Source organism: Amblyomma americanum, chromosome 6 (assembly GCF_052857255.1).
Source record: "Amblyomma americanum isolate KBUSLIRL-KWMA chromosome 6, ASM5285725v1, whole genome shotgun sequence".
Classification (NCBI taxonomy): domain Eukaryota; kingdom Metazoa; phylum Arthropoda; class Arachnida; order Ixodida; family Ixodidae; genus Amblyomma; species Amblyomma americanum.
The window spans coordinates 169,299,756-169,320,025 of NC_135502.1; the positions used below are offsets into that span (position 1 = coordinate 169,299,756).

At 49.2% G+C, this 20,270-nt stretch overlaps 1 protein-coding gene and 1 pseudogene across 1 annotated transcript in view; one reads left to right on the forward strand and one right to left on the reverse strand.

Annotated features, from left to right (window-relative positions):
- LOC144094168 (uncharacterized) overlaps positions 1-20,270 on the reverse strand; it is a 459,487-nt gene that overhangs the window by 424,547 nt on the left and 14,670 nt on the right. The window lies entirely within an intron of this gene.
- On the forward strand, positions 1,167-4,588 carry LOC144094422 (uncharacterized; annotated as a pseudogene).

Sequence of the window (20,270 nt, forward strand, 5' to 3'; positions counted from 1 at the left end):
AAGGTTTGTAAAAATAGGTACAAGACCCCATACGTAGTTAAAAAGAGGCAATGGGAGCGCAAGATGGCCGAACTACAAGCGCAGCAGCCACAACTAACTTCTCTCAGAGCTGAGGAATTTCCATCGCTGATGTCAAGACCTGTAACACCTGCCGGCCCAGCTGGTGGCCACGCGTCCGTCTCAAAGAGCAGGGTCAGCAAGAATAGACAGCGTAGCGTTAGCCGTAAGCGATCACAGTCACGTGACCGCGTGAGCTGGGCCGATGCAGCAAGGCACGATGCCAAGAAAGCATAGGGGGGTACCACCACCACCACCACCTCTAATAGCACCGCAACCTGTAAGACCGTTAGCACCATCAAGAACGCCGACGGCAACAACAGCAAGTCGAGGGAAGACGAGGTGATGAGGACGTTGAAGGAAGCCAACGAGGCCCTCCGGCGCAAAAACAACGAGCTCATGATGAAAGTGAGTAGGCACGAGGCCACTATTAGCAAGATGGCAAACGAGATCGCGACAATCAAGAGCCTTCTGACTACTCATTTCACCAGCAACGAAACACCCCAGTCAGTATTATGTGACATCACACCGGGTAATCACAGTGCTGTACCACCAACATCCGCCGAGAAGGAACCGGCACCCAAGAGACGGGCAATCGAGAACCCGAAGGAGCGGAAGCTTAATGACCGGGTGGACAACCTGAAAGATAAGGTTGACCACATCGAGGAACATCTCGACGGGCTCGACGATTATATTAAAACAACCTTCACCAAGATGATTAACGGCAAGTTCGCCGCCATTGAGCTGACGTGTCAGCAGTTAACGAACGCAATACAGCAAATAACGCAGCACTATAATCCGCAACAATCATGGCCGCTTCAGCAGCAGCACTAACTCGTCTCGTGACCTGGCACTGGAACTGTAATAGTTTCGCTAGTAAGAAGGCAGTCTTGCAGCAACACATAACACAAGTAGCACGCAAGCCCGACATCATCCTGATACAAGAGACTCGCACTGATGCGGTATCGCTGCCTGGTTATCGGGTATACGCCAAGTCTCCGAAGGTCACCGGTGGTAGAGGGATATGCACATTGGTTCGCAAGGGACTCACCTTCATTGAGCATGAGTTGCAAAACAGTAAAATTGAATACACTTTCATCGAGGTCATTATGGGCAAGAAACAAAAGAACAGCACTTTTCTGCTCAACGTCTACAGCAGCCCTTTACACAAGAAACAGAAATTCAAGACGCTCCTTCACATAGCAAGCACAGTGGCGGGGAATCACAGGCTCGTCGCCTGCGGGGACTTCAACGCGGCGCACCCGGCATGGGGATATAACAAGCAATTGGCCAAGGGGCGCGACCTGTTCCAAGACACAATAGATCTGGGCTTCACCCTCATCACAGACCCGACTGATCCTACGAGGATTGGGAACTCTGTGTCCAGAGACACGATGCCGGACCTCACGTTTGTGAAGAACGGCGAGAAGGGCAGTATCTCCTGGCACAACACGGGGTGTGAGCTCGGTAGCGACCACTACATCGTAGAGGTCATCATACCAGAGGAGATCAAGGCCTCGCAGGACACCAGAAAACATAAATTTACGGATTGGGATGCCTTGCGTAGCCTATTATCAACGGAGGTGGAGGAAATCGAGAACATAGCAGAATGGTCAGCCCATATCGCGGGGAAGATCAAGGAGGCGACCAAGGCCATAGAAACGGATGAAAAGGTTGACAAGGTTGACAGCTGCCTGGCGCATTTAATCGCGGCAAAGCACTCTATCCTAAATAGATGGAAGAAGCAACGACTCCACCGGTGCCTCAGGAAGAAGGTGGCGGAGCTGAATCGCGCCATTGAAGACCATTGTCGGGTGCTCTGCACGCAACAGTGGAACGAAATCTGTAGCGCTGCAGACAGCCAAATGCATTGCGGTAGGACCTAGAACTTATTGCGGCATCTGCTCGACGAGACTAAAACAAAATCCCACCAACGCGACCGCCTCGCAAAGATCGTTTACAGATCAGTCAAAGAATACGGAGAACCCGAAGTAATCAGACGTATAGACAGCAAGTACCTCCCAATTACACCCACGGATAGCCATCCCGAGTACAGCGGTCAAGCTAACGAGAAGCTGGACCGCGACATCAGCGTCGAGGAGGTTCGAGCGGCCCTGCACCAACTAAACAGCAGGTCAGCGGTCGGCCCAGATAACATCTCGAACAGAGCACTCAAGAACCTCAGCGATGTGGCGATCGAGAACCTCACCGGTTATTATAATAAGTGCTGGAGGGCGGGGTCACTGCCCCAGCAGTGGAAGACTGCCAAAACAATCCTTATTCCCAAACCAGGCAGGCCACCGGACACGGACAACCTCCGGCCCATCTCGCTCACGTCCTGCGTGGGCAAGGTGTTGGAGCACGTCCTCATGTGTAGGTGGCAGGATTACCTGGAGGAGTCGGGACTTTATCCCACCACGATCATCGGGTTTGGCCGTTCCCTCAGCACCCAAGATGCGATGATTCTCTTGAAAAACGATATCATGGACGCTGATACCCGAACGAAAGATAGCAAGGCTATCCTAGGGCTGGACCTGCAGAGCGCCTTCGACAAAGTGAAACACTCTGTGATCCTAGCCCAGGTGTCCACACTCAACATGGGCACAAGAACGTACAATTACATCAGGAACTTTCTGACGGGGCGGACTACCGAGCTCTACGCCGGAGATCTACGGCTCCAACCGAAAAGGCTCGGCAGTGTCGGGACCCCCCAGGGCTGGTCATCTCCCCGTTGTTATTCAACCTCGTTATGATCGGGGTGGCCAAGCGACTCTCTCGAGTTGAGGGGGTCCGGCACACTATCTATGCCGATGACATCACGCTGTGGGTTCCGGGAGGCAGCGATGGTCACATTGAGACCACCCTGCAAGAAGCCGTCGACGCGATTGAAGACCAGCTAAACGGTTCCGGATTGATCTGCTCACCGGCCAAGTCAGTACTCCTGGTGTTACCACCAAAGTACGTCAGACGTAACAAAAGCGAACCGAGGGATTACGAGGCCATCAAGATCGTCACGAGGAACGGTCAAGTGATCCCTGAGGTCGACAAAATCCGGGTGCTTGGCATGATTATAGACAAGCGACGGGGCAACGGCGAGACCATTTCCCGTCTTACAGCCAAGATTACCAACGCAATACGCCTCATCCGACGAGTCGCCAACCGCAAGGCCGGTATGAAAGAAGAAAGTTTGATTCGGCTTGTGCACTCCTTCGTAGTTAGCCACGTCACCTACGTTGCAGCCTTTCACAACTGGATGCAGTGTGAAAAGGATAAGATCAAAGGCCTCATACGCCGAGCTTACAAGGCGGCGCTCGGCCTTTTCGAGTGTACGGACACCAACAAGCTCCTAAAACTCGGGGTCCACAATACCCTTGAGGAACTTGCGGAAGCGCAACAGACTGCCCAGCTGGAGCGGCTCTCTATGACCGAGGCCGGTAGGCGTATACTTCAATACTTGGGCTTCACGCCCAGGTTGAAAAAGGCCACTAGTGACGTTCCTGTTCCTGACGGGACCCGATGCCGGATTCGGGTAGACCTCATCCCGAGAAACATGAACCCTGAGTTTAATAAGGAGCGAAGAGCGGCGAGGGCCAAATTCCTCATCGACTATCATGCCAAGGATGCGCACGCCAGGTTCGTGGATGCGGCTGAATACCAGGGAGACCACACGGCGTTCGTAGCTACTGTCATCGATGCGTCATCAGGCGCCACGAGGGCAGCGGCAAGCTTACGGGTCCCAGAGGCATGTCAGGCGGAGGGGGTAGATATTGCCTTGGCCATTGCCGACCCCGGATGCCAAACGGTGCTGTGTGATTCCCGAAGTGCAGTGCGGAATTATGCCAAGGGCAAAGTGTGCGGTGAGGCTGTGCGCGTTCTGTGCTCGACTGACCTGCAACGGGAAGAAAGGTATGTCAGACTCAGGTGGTTCCCGGCGCATGCGGGCAACGATGCGTCGGAGAAGCACGCTAACCACAACGAGACGGCACATGCAGTGGCGCGAGCGCTAACCAACCGCGCCGCTGCAACCGACCGTCCAACGTGGTGTAGTGCCAAAGACCACATGACAACATTCAATGAACTTACGCAGTTTTACCGCCTCGCTCGAAGGACTTTCCCACCCCCACACCCGGGACTGAGCCGAGCGGAGGCGGTGCTGTTTAGACAACTACAAACTGGTTCTTTACCAACCCCGGTGTTAATGACTCATCTATACCCAAACTTATATGAAAGTGATGTGTGTCGCGTGTGCCAGCGGGAGAGGGCAACTCTGACGCACATCCTATGGGACTGCACAAAATTCCCCGACGAGGCTTCTAAAAGCATAACGATTCCGCCGCGACTCGCGGCTGCGGCGGAATGCTCTGACCGTGACGTGCAAACCTGGGCCGTCCAGCAGGTCTCGGCGGCTCTTGAGCGACAAAGGCCTCAGATCCTCCGCTGAGTTGCCGCCTGGGCACCCGTCACGGCGCCATTAGGTCATGATGCCATTAGGCCATGACGTAAATAAAGTTGTTCCTCCTCCTCCTCCTCTAAGTTTCCAGCCATATCCTTATTAATGTGGAATCCCGCACCTAGTTGTCGTCTATCCGCTAACTGGCGATAACACTATATGCATCCGTCCTTTGGTACTGTGTACGCCTCACCTGTCCTCCTAACTTCACTAAGCGCTATGACATCCCATTTAATTTCAGCTAGTTCCTCGAACAGCACTGCTAGGCTAGCCTCACTAGATAGTATTCTAGTGTTAAACGTTGCCAGGTTCAGATTCCACCGGCGGTCTGTCTGGAGCCAGAAATTCTAAGCACCCTCCGCTGCGTCACAGGTCTGACCGCCGCCGTGGTCAGTTGCTCCGCAGCTGCTGGGGACTGAGGGCCGAAGGTTAATTGGTTTTGTTGCATTCAGTTTTATTACGGTTTAGAGCCATTTGCCAGTCTGATCACCATGAATGCGTTTAGGTCTCATTCGAATGCTTGATTGTCCATGTCAGTGTAAATCTTACAGTGAAGAACGCAATCATCGGCAGATAATGAGCCAAATGAGCAATATAAATTAGAAAAACGCCAGTTACGTTCTTGGGCGGAGCGCAGGACGTAATTAGTACAAAAAAGAAGTTATATTTGCTAATATTTGTGAATTGAGTTCGAAATCACATTAACCGCTTTATCCATGTTTGGACTCACGCGTGAATGTTATCATGTTTTAGTTTCAGTAAAAACCCGTGATAAGGAAAGTAGCCAAAGGCTTTCAAAAAATTTAGGAATGCAGAATCAATCTGGTTGCCGACATCAGTACACCAAAGCAGGTAATTAATAAGTCCAGCTAGCTGCCTATCGCATGAAGGTCCCACGGCAAAGACGTGCTGAAATTCGAAAAACATATTATGCTCATATAAGTGGGCTATTACACGCGTATATATGACATTCTTCAGTAGTTGGCGGGCGGTACTTGTTAACGAAATAGGCCGGTAGGTAAATGGTATGAACAACTGCCAGATTTATACATTGGTATTATCATCATCAAGCTGGCTGCTCCAGTCATTACGAATGAGGCCGGATGACAGTGCTTAAGAAAAAAGAGCGCACAAGATCCCCTAAATGCTCTGTGCTGTATTTTTAAGTTACTGCTTACTGAAGCCAATGCAGTCAGATGCAGGTGACATCTCACGATTCTTAATTAGCGATAGCATGCCAGACTCGCAAACAGCTAGCATCTGCGTAATGACATAAGAAAGCGTTTAATGTCGGGGTATGACGCTACGTCTTTCCGGGTGAATACTGATGAGAGTGCTTTGTTTGGTATCTGGGTATAGTTTGACTCTGAAACAGTGGAGCCTGTGGTACCAGCAAGCGTAACATAGGGATGATTGTTTGGATTTATTACATACTTCTAGTATACTTTGGTAAATAATTTGGTATTTGAAACGCAAACTTAGACCTGCAAACGTCAGGTTCACTGCCTATACGACTCTACTGCGTCCTAACGTAGAGCACGAGAGCGTCGTATGGAATTCATTGAAGAAAAACCAAATAGAAAAAAATTTAGAAGGTCGATAGACGTGCAGCGAGGTTTACACTGTCAAAACACAGATCAACAACTCAGTCACAAGAGTTCTTGCTGAACTAAATTTACCGCAACTTTCACAGCGACGACAAATAGCCACGGTAAAATTTAAATATTTAATGAATAAAGGCCAATTAGCCACCCACGACAGTTCCTTCCTGTACTGGTAAGAAAAGATGCGTTTAAATATTCCTCTTTCCAAGAAGGATTAAAGAATGGAACTCGTTACCGCGCAACATGATAGAAATTAATTCCTTAGACTTATTCGAAGAATCCATCCACAACCAGTATTATATTTCATACACCGTATGACTATGCAGGAAGCATTTTTGAGCGGCATGTGTGTTCTTTGCTATTTATTTTCTGTGTGAAGGGAATGGCTATTGCAGCATTATGGCACGTTTGTTTGTGCTTTTTTCTGTCTTGAATTGAGTTCTGGATAGTTATGATATTTCTGTTAAAGAGACATCATAACAATCACATCATCCCCGTAAGTCCTCGCACTGCCCCCCCCCCCCCCCCCTCGTTGACCTCGTGCCAACTTAAACTTATCAATCATATTTACTAGCATTCGAAGCTTCCTGCCGAAACTTGACATTGTGTCCAACCTTGTAACATCGTCACGCAGCAATCTACTTGTACCAACGGAACCGTGGTTGAACACTGATTCAGTGACTCAGAGATAGTGTCTTATCTGCCTAATTTTCATCTATTCCGCATCGATTGCCAGGATTCTCGCGGGTAGGGAGTGCTGATTGCCGTCAACGACCAGTTATCATGTTCTGGTTTGGTTTATGGCTTGTGGGGGTTTAACGTCCCAAAGCGACTCAGGCTATGAGAGACGCCGTAGTGAAGGGCTCCGGAAATTTCGGCCACCTGGGGTTCTTTTTAACGTGTACTGACATCGCACAGCACACGGGTCTCTAGAATTTCGCTTCCATCGAAATTCGACTGCCACGACCGGGATCGAACCCGCGTCTTTTCGGGCCAGCAGCCAAGCGCCATAACCACTCAGCCACCGCGGAGGCATTATCATGTTCTCTAATCAACGTTGCGTCAGACAAATTTTGCGGGTCATGTGACGTGTGTTACCGCAAACACTATTATATGAGGTAAGTTATAGGCCCCTTCTCAGTAATCCAGATTTTCCCCGCAAGCTACACACCTTAAATCTAATAGCCCCAAAGCACCCCAACGCGCACATCATTCTGTTTGGGGCTTGAACTGCCCTAACATCGACTGGAAGAATAAACCCCAACCCATAATCAGTCAAGAAGAGCCAAACGAATTTCTTGATGTCTGCCTAAATTTTAATATGATCCAACTAATAACAGAACCGACACATGTAGCAGGGGAAACAATTACAATACACTGGATCTCATACTCAAAACCGATCCTGATAGCCTAGACTTCATTGCATACTTCCGAGAAATCAGCGACCATAAAACAACCCATGCCAATTTTCACTCCTCTCCACTATTGAGGCAAACTTCCAAGCAAACTATAAAGATACGATAAGAAAAACTACGAGGCAATCAATGACGAAATGATGAACATTTTGGCAGTCCTTGAAACATCCTTTCATACCAGAAGTGCTAATGAAAACTGGACGATATTTAAACATATACTTGCCGAACTAAGTAGAAAATATATTGCAACATGCAGCCTCATGAAGCGTAACCAGAAACCATGGTTTTTTAAAACACGAAAAAAAACTTGAAAAGAAAACATGCATTTCGTGCAGCTAAGCATCAAGCAAACCCACGCGCGTGGGAAACATACTACGAAGCTGAGCACACATACCTGGCCGCGATTGCAGACATCAAACGCCACTTCTACTCGATAGAACTACCAAAGATGAGAGCGGACAACCCCAAAATGTTCTGAGCGGTGGTAATAAACCCAAAGCCAACGCGTGCTGTAACCCTAAATACTGATTCTGGTGAAGTCATCACTGGTACTGAATGTGCACACACTTTCCACAAAGCCTATTCTTCTCTTTTTACTGACGAATCTGAAATGCCGTATTATACTTTACCAGTTATTATTAATACAACTATGGAAGCCATAACATTCAGTACTAGTGGAATATCATGCGTGATTTACAAAATGAACAATTCTTCGGCCAGTGGCAGAGATAATATTAATTTCAAAAAGTTGAAACACAGAAAACTAGCCTGTTTAGATTTTCTCGGTTCTTTGTTCTAGCAATCACTCTCAGAAGGAACCTTACCAGACGATTGGAAAGTGGGGAAGGTCGTTCCAGTCCACAAAACCGGTGCTGCTGAATAAACAATTAATTATGGCCCAGTTCATTAACAAGTGTTTCCCACAAACCCATGGAACACGCCATTTTTTCTCAAGTCATGCAATTTTTAGATTCCAGTATCTTATTCCATCCATCACAGCATGGATTCCGCAAAATCTTTTCATGCGAAACTCAACTAGCCATATTTTACCACAACCTCCACACCAAAGTTGATATTAACCCACAAACTGACGCCATTTTCCTTGATTATGCAAAGGCATTCGACAAAGTACCTCATTAACACTTGCTTCTTAAACTCACAAAGCTGAACCCGCATCGAGACATCGCGTGGATTACTGAAGTCCCCATGCATCGCTCTCTATCAGTCTTCACTAATAACTAGTCCTCTGACCCCGTTCCAGTCACCTCAGCGGTCCCGCAGGGCTCTGTGCTTGGTCCCTTGTCATTCCTTATATACATTAACGACTTCCCTCAGCATGTATCCTTACATATCCGCCTCTTCGCAGATGATTGCGTTATTTGCCGTTCAGTACCTAAGCCTTCTTACCAAGAGTCCCGACAGGCAGACCTGAGGCCGTATTCCGAGTCTATTTCACAATAAAAAGAGTCATAATCTGCCGCAGTGGCCGCACTTGATTGGTCAAAATGCCGGAAGCGAATGTCGGTTCGGTTACAACTGCGAATGGCGGCAGGATGTCACTGCGTTGCGGTTGCCGCAGGAAGACGTCCAGCGGCGCTTTCGCGCTTTGCCGACAAATGGAACGAGACCAATGCGAGAGGAGGAGGAGGAAACAACTTTTATTGCTCTATTAAGCAGACGTGTTAGCGGCTTCCGGATGCCTTCATCCCTTGGGCTGAAGTCCCGGTTGATCCGGTGGTTGGTTTCCTTGTTCCAGTGCCCCACTGAGCCGTGCCACCTCGCATGCGTGCTGCACTAGTCCTCTTTGGACCGACAGCTCGCTGCTGGTGAGCAGGCCCTCCCACTGTTCCGCATTGGGCTCTTTTAACTTATGGAAGGAGAAGTTGTTCTTGCATTCCCATGTGATGAGGTAAAACGTGGGGGTTGCCCCGCACCACGTGCATGTGTCCGCGTATTGGCTCGGATACCTTTTGTGGAGTGTGTGTAAGTTGTGGGAGGTTCCTGTCTGCAGTCTTCGCCAGCCGACTGCTTCGTGTTGTGTTAAGAATGGGTGTGGCGGGGGATACGTTATTCTCCTGCCTCTGTGATAATTCAGTATCTACGCGAACGTTGGCTCCACCGTCGTGGTGGGTTCCGAGTCCGTTGATGTATCCGCTCGGTTAGTAAGCTCGCGAGCTAGATCGTCGGCCCTCTTTTTCCCCTTCACTCCTTCGTGTCCCGGTACCAATAAAATCTTATGTTGTATTTGTGTGCTCGGGGGCCCTGCTTGGAGGATTATGCGCAGCGCCCCTTTGCTGACTCTACCAGCGATGTAGTGTCTACATGCCGTTATTGAGTCCGTGAGAATTGTGAGCGACTCGTTCCTACGGTACCCTTCCGCTACCGCAAGAGCTGCGGCGGCTTCTTCCCCCTCGGATACCGCACAGCATTTCAATGTTGCGCAGGTGATCATGTCACCTTTGTGGTTCACCACCACTGACGCAACTCTGTGTTCTTTAGAGTTCTGTTCCACGGATGTAGGGCCGCATCCGGATATACTACGTTTTTGTCATTCGCGAGATGCTTTTCTACCTATTCTGCCCTTGCGGCTCGCCTTGCCGCGTGCAAGTTTGGGTCTATGTTCCTAGGTAGGGGGCACACCCTGATGGTTTGGCGAATGTAATCGGGGATGCTCGCTTCCCTATCCTCTGTTTCGTTACTGGTGTATCCCAACCTTAGGAGGAGCGCTCGGCCGGTGGTCGACTGCTGGAGCCTATACAGCTGTGCACGAGTTGCGCTTTTTTCAGTTCTTCGAAGGTGTTGTGGATTCCCAGCTTTAGCAGTTCTTCGTTCGCCGTATTCCTTGGCAGGCTCAGCGCCGTCTTGAATGCCTCTCTGATGAGTGTGTCTGCTTGTTCTTTTTCATGTTAGGTCATGTGGTGGTAGGGAAGCGAATATGTGATGCGACTGACCAGTAGGCTCTTGACCAGCTTGTGTCGCTTTCATTCATGCCGTGCCTTCTCTGGGATACCCTGGTAATCATTCTGATGATTTGCTGCGTTGATTGTTGGAGGAGGCTTAGGTTATGGCTGCCCCTTCTCCCGCATTGGATCCACATTCCTAGGACCCTTATCATGCTGCGGTCTGGGAGAACTTGCCCTTCTAGCCGTATTTCGATCTTCTCCTTGGATGGCTTTTTGCCGACGCGCAGGACCTCCGATTTCTCGGTAGTGCATGCGAGTCCTCTCTCTCTGACATATCGTTCGACGCATGTCGCCGCTTGCTGGATTAGTTCTTCTTTCTGGCCTAGCGATCCGTTGTTGATCCAAATCGTGATATCATCCGCGTACATAGCATGCTGGATTCCCTCGGTTCCGCTCAGCTCGCGGGCTAGTCCGATCATGGCTATGTTGAAGAGGACCGGTGAGATTACGGATCCCTGCGGGGTGCCTTTGTTTGGCCTTTCAAAGACATCGCTCCGCAGGTCTCCCAGTCCCACCGCTGCCGTGCGGTTCGACAGGAGTGCCCTCACGTAGTTGTGTACTCTTTTGCCGCAGTGGGTGATGGTTAGTCCCTCCATGATGGCGCTGTGGCTGACGTTATCGAACGCGCCCTTGATGTCTAGCGCCATTATGATGTTCTCTCCTGTCTTGGGGATGGTGTCAGTTACCTCCTCCTTGGTTTGCAGGAGGATATCCTGCGTCGACAGGTTCGTTCTGAAGCCGAACATGCTGTGCGGTTAGAGATCTTCGTCTTTGAGGTACTGTTGGATTCTACTCGTGATTACCCTTTCGCAGAGCTTGCCCAGGCACGACGTTAGTGAGATGTGCCGCAGGTTCTCTATTTATAGCTTCTTGCCGGGTTTGGGTATCATTACCACCTTCGCCTGTTTCCATGGTTTGGGCACTGTTCCCGCTAGCCACTGCGCGTTGAGATAGTCCGTGAGTTGGACTTCCGCTTCGTCACTGAGGTTGCGAATTAAGGAGTTTTTAATCTTGTCTGCTCCGGCTGCCGTGTTTTTAGTCACGGCCCTGACCGCTGTGTATACTTCTTCCTTCGTTATTGGTCTGTCGAGGTGCGGGTTTTCCTTCCCTTTATACTCTGTCGCTTGTCAGTGCCGTAGCGCTTCTTTTTGACCGCAGCGAGGATCTCTTCGTCCGTTCCATCGCATTGGTGAATTAATCTTTGTATGGCTTTGCCGCTTTCTGCTTTTGTCTTGGTTGGGTCCATGAGGACCTTGAGTATGCGCCATGTTTTGGCAGTGCTGAGCGAGCCGTTCAGCGAGCTGCTGAATTGCTCCCACTCTTGCCTGGCCAGCTGTGTCGCGTACTCCTCCGCTTTTTGTGTAATCTCCGCGATCTTCTTCTGCAGCTTCCTGCTTAGTTTCTGCCGCTTCCACCTTTTCGTGAGTCCGCGTCTTGCCTCCCATAGCCTGAGTAGCCGTGGGTCCACTTCCGGTATAGCTTCTGTTCTGCCCATTTCCTGCGTATGTTGCTCCTGTATTTGTCTGAGTCGCGTGCTCCACTACTCTATTGAGGTAATTTCGCCTTGTAGCTGTCTGCTATTGCTTCGGAAGCGTCCCAGTCCGTGATGTGGGCTGTTCCTATCTTCCTTTTTATGTTTTCTGCCTCCAGCGTTACGTTTAGCACGTAGTGGTCGCTTCCTAGGTTTTCCAGCAGGCTCTCCCACTCGGCCTGCCGCGCTCCCCTAACAAAGGTTAGGTCTGGACAGGTGCCGGGCTAACGCTATTGTCTAGTCGCGTTGGCTGATTTTCGTCCGTTAGCAGGGTGCAGTTTGTATTTTCTGCTGCAACGCATATTAGTTGCCCCTTTTTCTCGCCTTTCTGGTAGCCCTAGCTAGGGTCCCTCACATTGAAGTCCCCGGCTATGAGGAGTGTGACTTTTCTAGGTTGCGCGCTTCAGAAAACATTTTGCTAAAATTGTCACTTTTCTGCTTGGGTGGACTATATATGTTTACTGTGAAGGTGCTCTTCGCTTTGTTTTCCTTTTGGGTACGATTTCCGTAATTACGCGCTCAATTCCCATGTCTGCAATTTTATCATGTGGTTTGGTAACTAGGTTTTTCTTAATTAGGGTCGCTGTGCGTCCGCTTTCTTGGCATTGATATCCTTTTAGTGTTGGTATTGTGTTGGTTTCCAGTAACAGTATTATGTCTGGTGGTGTTCCCTGTGTGTGGATAAACTGTTGCAGGAGTCCCTGCTTACGCCGGTAGCCCCTGCAATTCCACTGCCAGATTCTTAGTGTGTTGTGTCCTGCCATGCTGATGTGCTGTTGTTGTTGTTACTTTGGTTTTCGGTTGCGAATCTTCTTTCATTAAAAAGCCTGTCCCTGGCTTCTTTGGTGATTTCTTGCGTGTTTTGGCTTTTTATCAAGCTGCGGAAGTATTGATTCTCTTGTTGTTCTTGTGCGTGTATACTCTGCATGCCTTGCATTTGCATCTGCATGGCTTGCATTTGTATCTGCATGCTCTGCATAAAACTTTTCATCTGTTCTTCGAAGCTATTGCCTACTATAGGTGGAGGGAGGGGGGGGGGGGTGTTGGGCTCCGTGTTGGTGGTGGTGCCCGCGGGGGGACTGCCTGCCCTAGGAGCCTGTAGCTCACTAATGAGCTCCCTTATCTTTTCCTTTAGTTGTCCATTTTCCTCTCTGCTGAGTTCTAGTTCCTTCCTGACCTTTTTGATTCCATCTTTTTTTGTTTTGGTTGTTTTTGTTTTGGTTGCTAGTTTGCCCAGATTGCGGAAAAAGTGATCTGAGAGGGCTCGCTCTCCAGCTCACCTTGACTCCGTCCTTGCTTTGCTGCTGCTGCTGCTGTTTTTTTTTTGGCGGTCCTTGCTTGTTGTTTGCCCTCCCTGGGGTGGGAAAGACTCGTCCCTGGGTCCGCCCCGGCTGCGGCTGCGGTTCCGGCCCCAGCTCTGGCTCCGTGAGCGGGATCCTTCCCCGGCCTGGCTGTTGCCCCGGCTGCGGGACTGGCTGTCGCTCCCGTTGCCCTCCGAGCTGAACCATCTCGGCCGACGTCTTCGGCTGCGACTGCGGCTCTTCCTGTGCTGCTGTTGCTGCTCTGGCGCGCAATATGGTTGGTGCCCCCTCAGCTCCGCAGCAGTCTTGAGTCGCTGCTTGCAGTCCATGGTTCCGGTCAGATGTTAGCCGCCGCACACCATACATTTGGGCTGGCATTGGTGTCCTTCTTCTGGGTTTCCTGCTCCGCTGCGTCTGCATGTTCTCGCGTTTGGCGTTGGGCATACGTCCGAGCGATGTCCCTGCATGCCGCACACGAAGCAGTACTGTCTCGTTGGTCTGTAGGGGTATGTCTTGTATTTACCGGCGCTGAATATGACCCACTTAAGAATGTTGGGTCCGTCGAAGGTGAGAAGGGCAGTCGCACATTTCCCCAGCATTCTCGCTGCCAGGATCTCGTTGTCCTGCGTTCTCAGCCTCAGTTTGGACTCCAGTTCCTTTGCCGTTAGGCCCGGCGGTAAGCCGCGGATGACCGCCCGCGTGGCGTCGCTGGGCATGGCCACGTAGGCCTGTACGTGGTAGGTTGTGCCTTCGTACGGGAAGCTTCTGATCGTCCGTATCACGTCCGCTGTTTCGATGATGGAGGTGCTCGCGATTATTATGTTCGAGCCTGGTCGGAGCCTGACCAGAAAGTCCTCTTCCTTGATCTTCCCACCGCATCCTTCCACGATTGCACGCGTGGCTTGGTAAGGCTTCATATCTTGCACCTTCAGGCTGCCACGTGGCCTAATGATGGTCTTCGCGTCGTCCTTGGGGAGCGGGGGCAGCAATTGCCTTCGCTGTCTCCTGGTCTCCCCCTTTTGTACGCTATTTTTATCGCCGCCTGGTTGCGTCATCCCACCTGCGCTCCCATTGGTCGGCGCGATCGTGCCTTTGTTCGTTCCGAAAACGGGTTCTCTTGGCTTTGGTGCGGCGCTGTTCTTTCCGGCGCGCCTTTTTCCTTTCTTGCTTCATTTGGAATGGAAAACTTCCCAATTTAGTTCTTCTTTCCTGCGTCAGGCTGCTTTCGCCGTCCCCGATGTCCTGTTGCATGACCTCTTCTTCGTACGCTCTCATGGGGCCGTTATCCGCCTGCGTGCCGGAGCACGTGGTCGTCGGTGCAGCCTCCATTTCTTGAAGATTTTCCTGTTCCTGGGCCGGACCAGGCACTGCGTTGCTTGCCGACGGGTTGTCGGGGGCCCGAGTCGACATTTCCTCCGTTCCGAGGGCCTTCGGTCCGGTGGAGCACCCGCTCGGGTGCGGGAGTGGTTAGGCCTAACCGTTAGGCCTAGCTCCCGGCAACGGTGTCTTGACTTCGGATCCTGATAAAAGTCCAAAAAACAGGCTTACCGGCATGAAATCGGTGTCCTCGTGGTCCTGACGCCTGGTGCTTCCAATTCTGCCCAAAATTTTGGTGCCCCGATGAAATTGCTGCGTTAGGGCTTCGAAAATTCGCGGAGCCCATGTGACACACGTCCGATCGCTTCGACCACTCCCAGCGCCCCTCCCAATGCGAGAGAAAAAACCTTCAGCCTAAAGTTTAGTTGCGCATCAGAATCCACTGTAAAAGGGTAATGAAAAGCTGTCTTGTTTACGCAGTAAACTTTTCTGCACCGCAAAAGGCCGGATGTGCACTTAAAGAATAAAATATTCTATGCATTACGCTTGGATTTTAGTGACAGAAGGCGGGTGCTACAGCCGTCGATCGCCTATATGGTAAATAACAGGCAGCAAGCTTGTTCTGATAACACAGCGTTTTACATTTATCTTGAGGGTAAAAGAGAACGGAGAGTAAAATTTGTAGCATGCACTCACTCGATGCACCACCTCCACCTCTGGCATGTCAAACGCGTCGGTGTAACAGCGCGTCGCTGTCGTCTGACCATCCGTGCACATGAGCGGTTTCACGCTGGCAGACATTGCACGCGATCATGGTGCAGGACGCTTGAAAAGCTAATAGAGAGTTCTATGATAGTAAATGCACGTTTTCGGGCAGGAAGCGCAAGTGTTTTGCGGGTCATTGTGCTTTATGTTACATCATTCCACAATGGTGAGAGAGAGTGTTTATTTGTCGGCTTTACTGTAGTGCTTTTTTTAGTTTAGGAGCCGAAATTTTATAATTGGGGGCCTATATTTTTCGAGCACCTGTGTGCTGTAGGATTACGTATTCTGACTGGCGTGCCTGAGGTCTGCTGCCAACGTTTGCCTTCGAATTTGCGGGCAGTTTTCGGTAAGGTTGCTAAATTAATGAGTGCCTCAAAGCTCGGTGGTAAATTTCCTTGGGGCGCGGCAGGCCAGCAGGGTTCTAGCGAACTAACGCCTTCTTAGAAGCGTGCTGCACTTTTGAGCCGCACTGAGCTCTGCAAGGCGCCTTAGCATTGCTTGGGTGCGCAACATTGTCCTGTAATTTTTCTCAGCTAAAGAGACTGCAAGATATATGTTTTTGACTTGTGGCATGCCTATTCTCATGCAAAAAAAAACTATATGAAACAGTCAGAAGTGTGTGCCGTGCCAGCGCCTTTATAGCAGCATTCTCTGCGATAGCCCTGTAGTTCCGGCACCGCATTGTTGTTAGGATGGATGCCCATGGGTATTTAGGGGAAGGAAAATGAGGGGCTCGTTAGACATACAAGCCAACAGCCACCGAAATCTAAGTGCATAGGGGAATTTTTACGCGACAGCATATACAGCTAGTTCGGTCCAAAAGCCGTCGGCGTATCGGCACCGCGTGTCGGAATTAATGGGGGCTGCGTAACAAAAAAATCGTATCATGCGAACCGTTTGCGGCATAATGTTCCGGATGGTGTCATACGATTCAGCGTTTCGTGCAGCATAAACTTACTAGCTAAGTTAAAGCCTTGCTCGCGCAAGGGATTCGAACCAGCCACCTGTAATCGGGGGCTCAGTAATATAATATATCATGAGCGGTTCGGGTGTCCACCGAGATGAGTGAGACAGTTACTGCGTCATTTCCTTTCCTCATAAAACAATTTTCGATCTGTCCAATAGGGAAAGGCGTCACGCCGAACGGGCGATGGCGTTCTGTGGACTCCCTGGCAGCGCTGCAACACGCTGTCGCGTTCCACTCTTAAAGGTGAAGCTTTTAAAGTGCTTTTTTGTGGTGTTGATTGATGGAAGAATAATAGTTCAAGTATTATGACGCTTAAGACAAATAATTACAAAGGTGAAGGAGAGCAACCTTGCCGCCAATGGGATCCGAACTCACGACCTCCGAATTTCTCGTCCGGTGCTCTACCGGCCCAACCATGGCACGGCTACCCAATCTTTTTTCGTGGGTATCTATGTTTGCATGTAACCGAACCTAGAGAGTGTTCCCCAGCGCCATCCACGACTGGTAGAGCACCGGACGCAAAATTCGCAGGTCGTCGGTTCGGTTCCCACTGGCAGCATAGTTGTTTTTCTTCTGCTGTTTAATGATCTTTAAGCGATAGGTTAATGGCAGTATTATCCTCCCATTATTCTTTCGCAGCTGGCATAAGGCAGGGTTAATTGTAGAGACGAGGGAAGCCTCTGCCCCTGCAGTGAGCGCAGTCAGGCTGATGACGATGAACACCACACACAAAAATAAGTCCCCACTATGCTCAAGCTTATTTCGTCTTATTTATTCCGTTATTTTATTTCGTTTAAGCGCTCCGCCAAACTTACAGCATTGTCTATAAATTCGAAATTTTGTTAAATATGATTTCTTATTCAAAACATTTACCTTAATGTCACCGCCCTGCTTTTGAGGCAGCAATCTTCCAATGGATTTTTGTAACCTCTACCGCAGATTCTTTCGCAAAACCTTTGCTTTGTCTAAACCCCAGGTCCTCAGGGACAGTGACTGCGTCTCCATTTACATCCGGATGAAGACTGTCACATTCCACTATAATATGTTGAATTGTTGGTGGAGATGAACCACGCATTGAACACGTGTAATCTTGGTTAAATTTCCTTTTGTAGCTTCGCGTTCTAAGCCACACTGACATAGCTTTGGAGAGTAGGGAGCTACCTCTCGAGTTCTCATTTAGCCATTCCTTTATGATTTTCTTTTTCAATTTTCTATATAGTTCTACAGTCAACCTATTTTTCATTGAATTAATCCATTTAATATTTTGTGCGTTGTTTACCTGTCGTTAAAATCTCTTTTTTCTCCGTCCTTGTTTCCGGCGTACTTGCTGGATAGTATCCGCGCCTTTTTCTCCTACTGCGAGTCACCACTATTTCTGTATACAAATACCTTAGCGGCCCACCTGTTATCGCGTAACTTCCTCAGGCATTATTCATATAATATTTTACTCTGACCTTCCCGTGCTTCGAACCATGTCCTACCCATGTCCCCACTGTATTTCCATATTTGTGCCTTTGTCGTGGGCACCTAGTGTAATGTTTCAACAGTTCTCTGATTTACTTCGAGTACCGACTAACCTTCTGCCCCTAGGCACAGAACCGAATTCCCAAAAGTAAGCCCTCACGCCATTATGCTTTTCCAAATAGTACTGCATACCTGTTTCCCTCCCTATTGTCCACACTTCATTACTGCGGCATCTCCACGCCTTTTCTCGCAATTAGACTTTTATACGTTTTAATGTATATCTGTCCTTCACTTATCCATACCCCGAGATATTTGTGCTCTGCCATTTTGGGTATCCAATAACCTATCACTGTAAATATCTAATCAGTTGAATCTTTGAAAATGGCGAGACCTGACTTGATTGCGCTAAATGTGAAGCCTGCAGCGTCTCGTTCGTCTACGCAGGAATTAACCACGGCTTGCAAATATTTCTGGCTATCTGTTAAGAGTGCAATATCGTCCGCATACGTTAAACTGGGGACCCGCTACACTACTACATTTCCGCCTAATCTGTGCGATAGATTATAACATAGATTACCTTCTTGCGACCTTCTTTTTATATTTATCATATAAAGCATCAACAGCAGCGGTGATAGAGGACAACCCCGCCTTAATTGTTTTTGCACTTCTTGTCCCTTCCCTTGCAATTTAAACTTCAATTTTCTTAAGGAAATCAATTATGTCGGGAATGATACCTTCTTCTTTGAGTATGTTCTACACTAATCGCCTGTATACCTTATCCTGCTCACTGCTTGATTTTCAGGAAGCTGAAATACAGAGCCCTTTTTCCGTCTTGGCTATTCCTATGCACAGGGTAGTAATGAACAGGGTATGATCTAAGCTCCTACCGCTTCTAAACCCGTTCCGAAGTTATCCAAGTATCCTACTAATTTCTGTTCATGTCTGAATTTTTTATTTCATCACTTCTATGACCCACTTTTTGTTTCATCGTGAACTTCAGCTATCCAGAAATCAGCGGAGTGCTTTATTTTATCCTGGGCAAGGGTCTTTACTCGCAGGGTCTTTACTGTTCACCCTCAATGTGGCCATTCATATTCCGCAATAAAATTATCTCGGCACCGTTTTCACGTTGTTTTATACCACCGCTGAGTCATTTAACTAGATCCTGGTTTTCATGACCACATTTCTCCCAACATTAATGCACCACCGATAGCCATCTCCTGATTTCGGCAAATGTTTCTGATATCAAGATGTGCTCTTTGAAAGTCCTTTTTTATTCTTTGCAAATTTGTTCTCGACGCATTAGCAAACCAAGCCATCCCCTATCCTTCTCCAGTGTTCTGTTGCATCCTTCAAAGAAGCGAATAGAGGAAAGGATATGTGGCAGAGGAAAGGCAGGGAGGTTAACCAGAAGAATGGTCCCGTTGGCTATCCTACATTGGAGCAGAGGGTTGAGGCGGACGTAAAAGGATAAGGGTAAGTAGAGAAATGTGGTCCGTAGCAAGCACTACAGGCAATGACACACCCACTGTAAGTCACAGACCGCCGCAGCTGCAGCCTGCACACCTTGAGGGCTGCGAAGCGCTGCGGCCTGAGTAGAACATATCAACCGTCCTCCAAATAACGCAAGGCATTCAGGCAGCGCAGACGTTCCACTGTGAACCAAAGTTTTTTTGCCGTTGCGTTTCATAATGGGGATGACAACGTAAGGCATCCTGACGTCTTCTCGGAACTACGAGGCTGGAGGAAACATTTTGCCAGCTACTAGAGAGCTGCAAACACTGGACTGACCATATACAGCACCTTCAGTGCATTATGTGCAGCTGGCGTGTGCAAGCTGCAGAGCAGTACACGCAGAGTATTCACGATTGTCTTCGGCATTGGAATTACTTCCTCGTCTTCGACTTGGGCCGGTTTCTGACCTACTGCCCGACCAGCAGTAGGCTCAGCACGCTGGGTGCGCGGTGACTGTTCCACCATTGAGGGTGTGCAGTGCTTCGGGAGCGATGGATATGTCACTTGCCGGTTCTTGGACAGGAGCTGTGCCTTGTGCTTGATTAACAAAACGCTCGGAATTTTGGATGAGCAATACCTGCTCGGTCACCGACGCAGCCATCGATAAACGGTGGATCTTCGAGATACTTGAGATGTGTGTTGCACAGAGCATAACACTCGCGGTAAGAAACAAGAAGGTTTTTATTTCATTTTCTTTAATTAAGTTTTTTATCGCTCAAAAATTTTCTCACGGGGTTGGTGGGATGACAATTTCTGGCTTTTTGCACAATACATCCGAGCACAGATATAACGGCCCCACTTAAGACCAACTTTCGCTTATAACGAAAGAGATCTGCGCGACCGTCAGAATATATATTGTTTCAATGGCACAAAAACACATGTATAAACAACGTCATTAAGCCCTGCTGATCGGTTACAGCG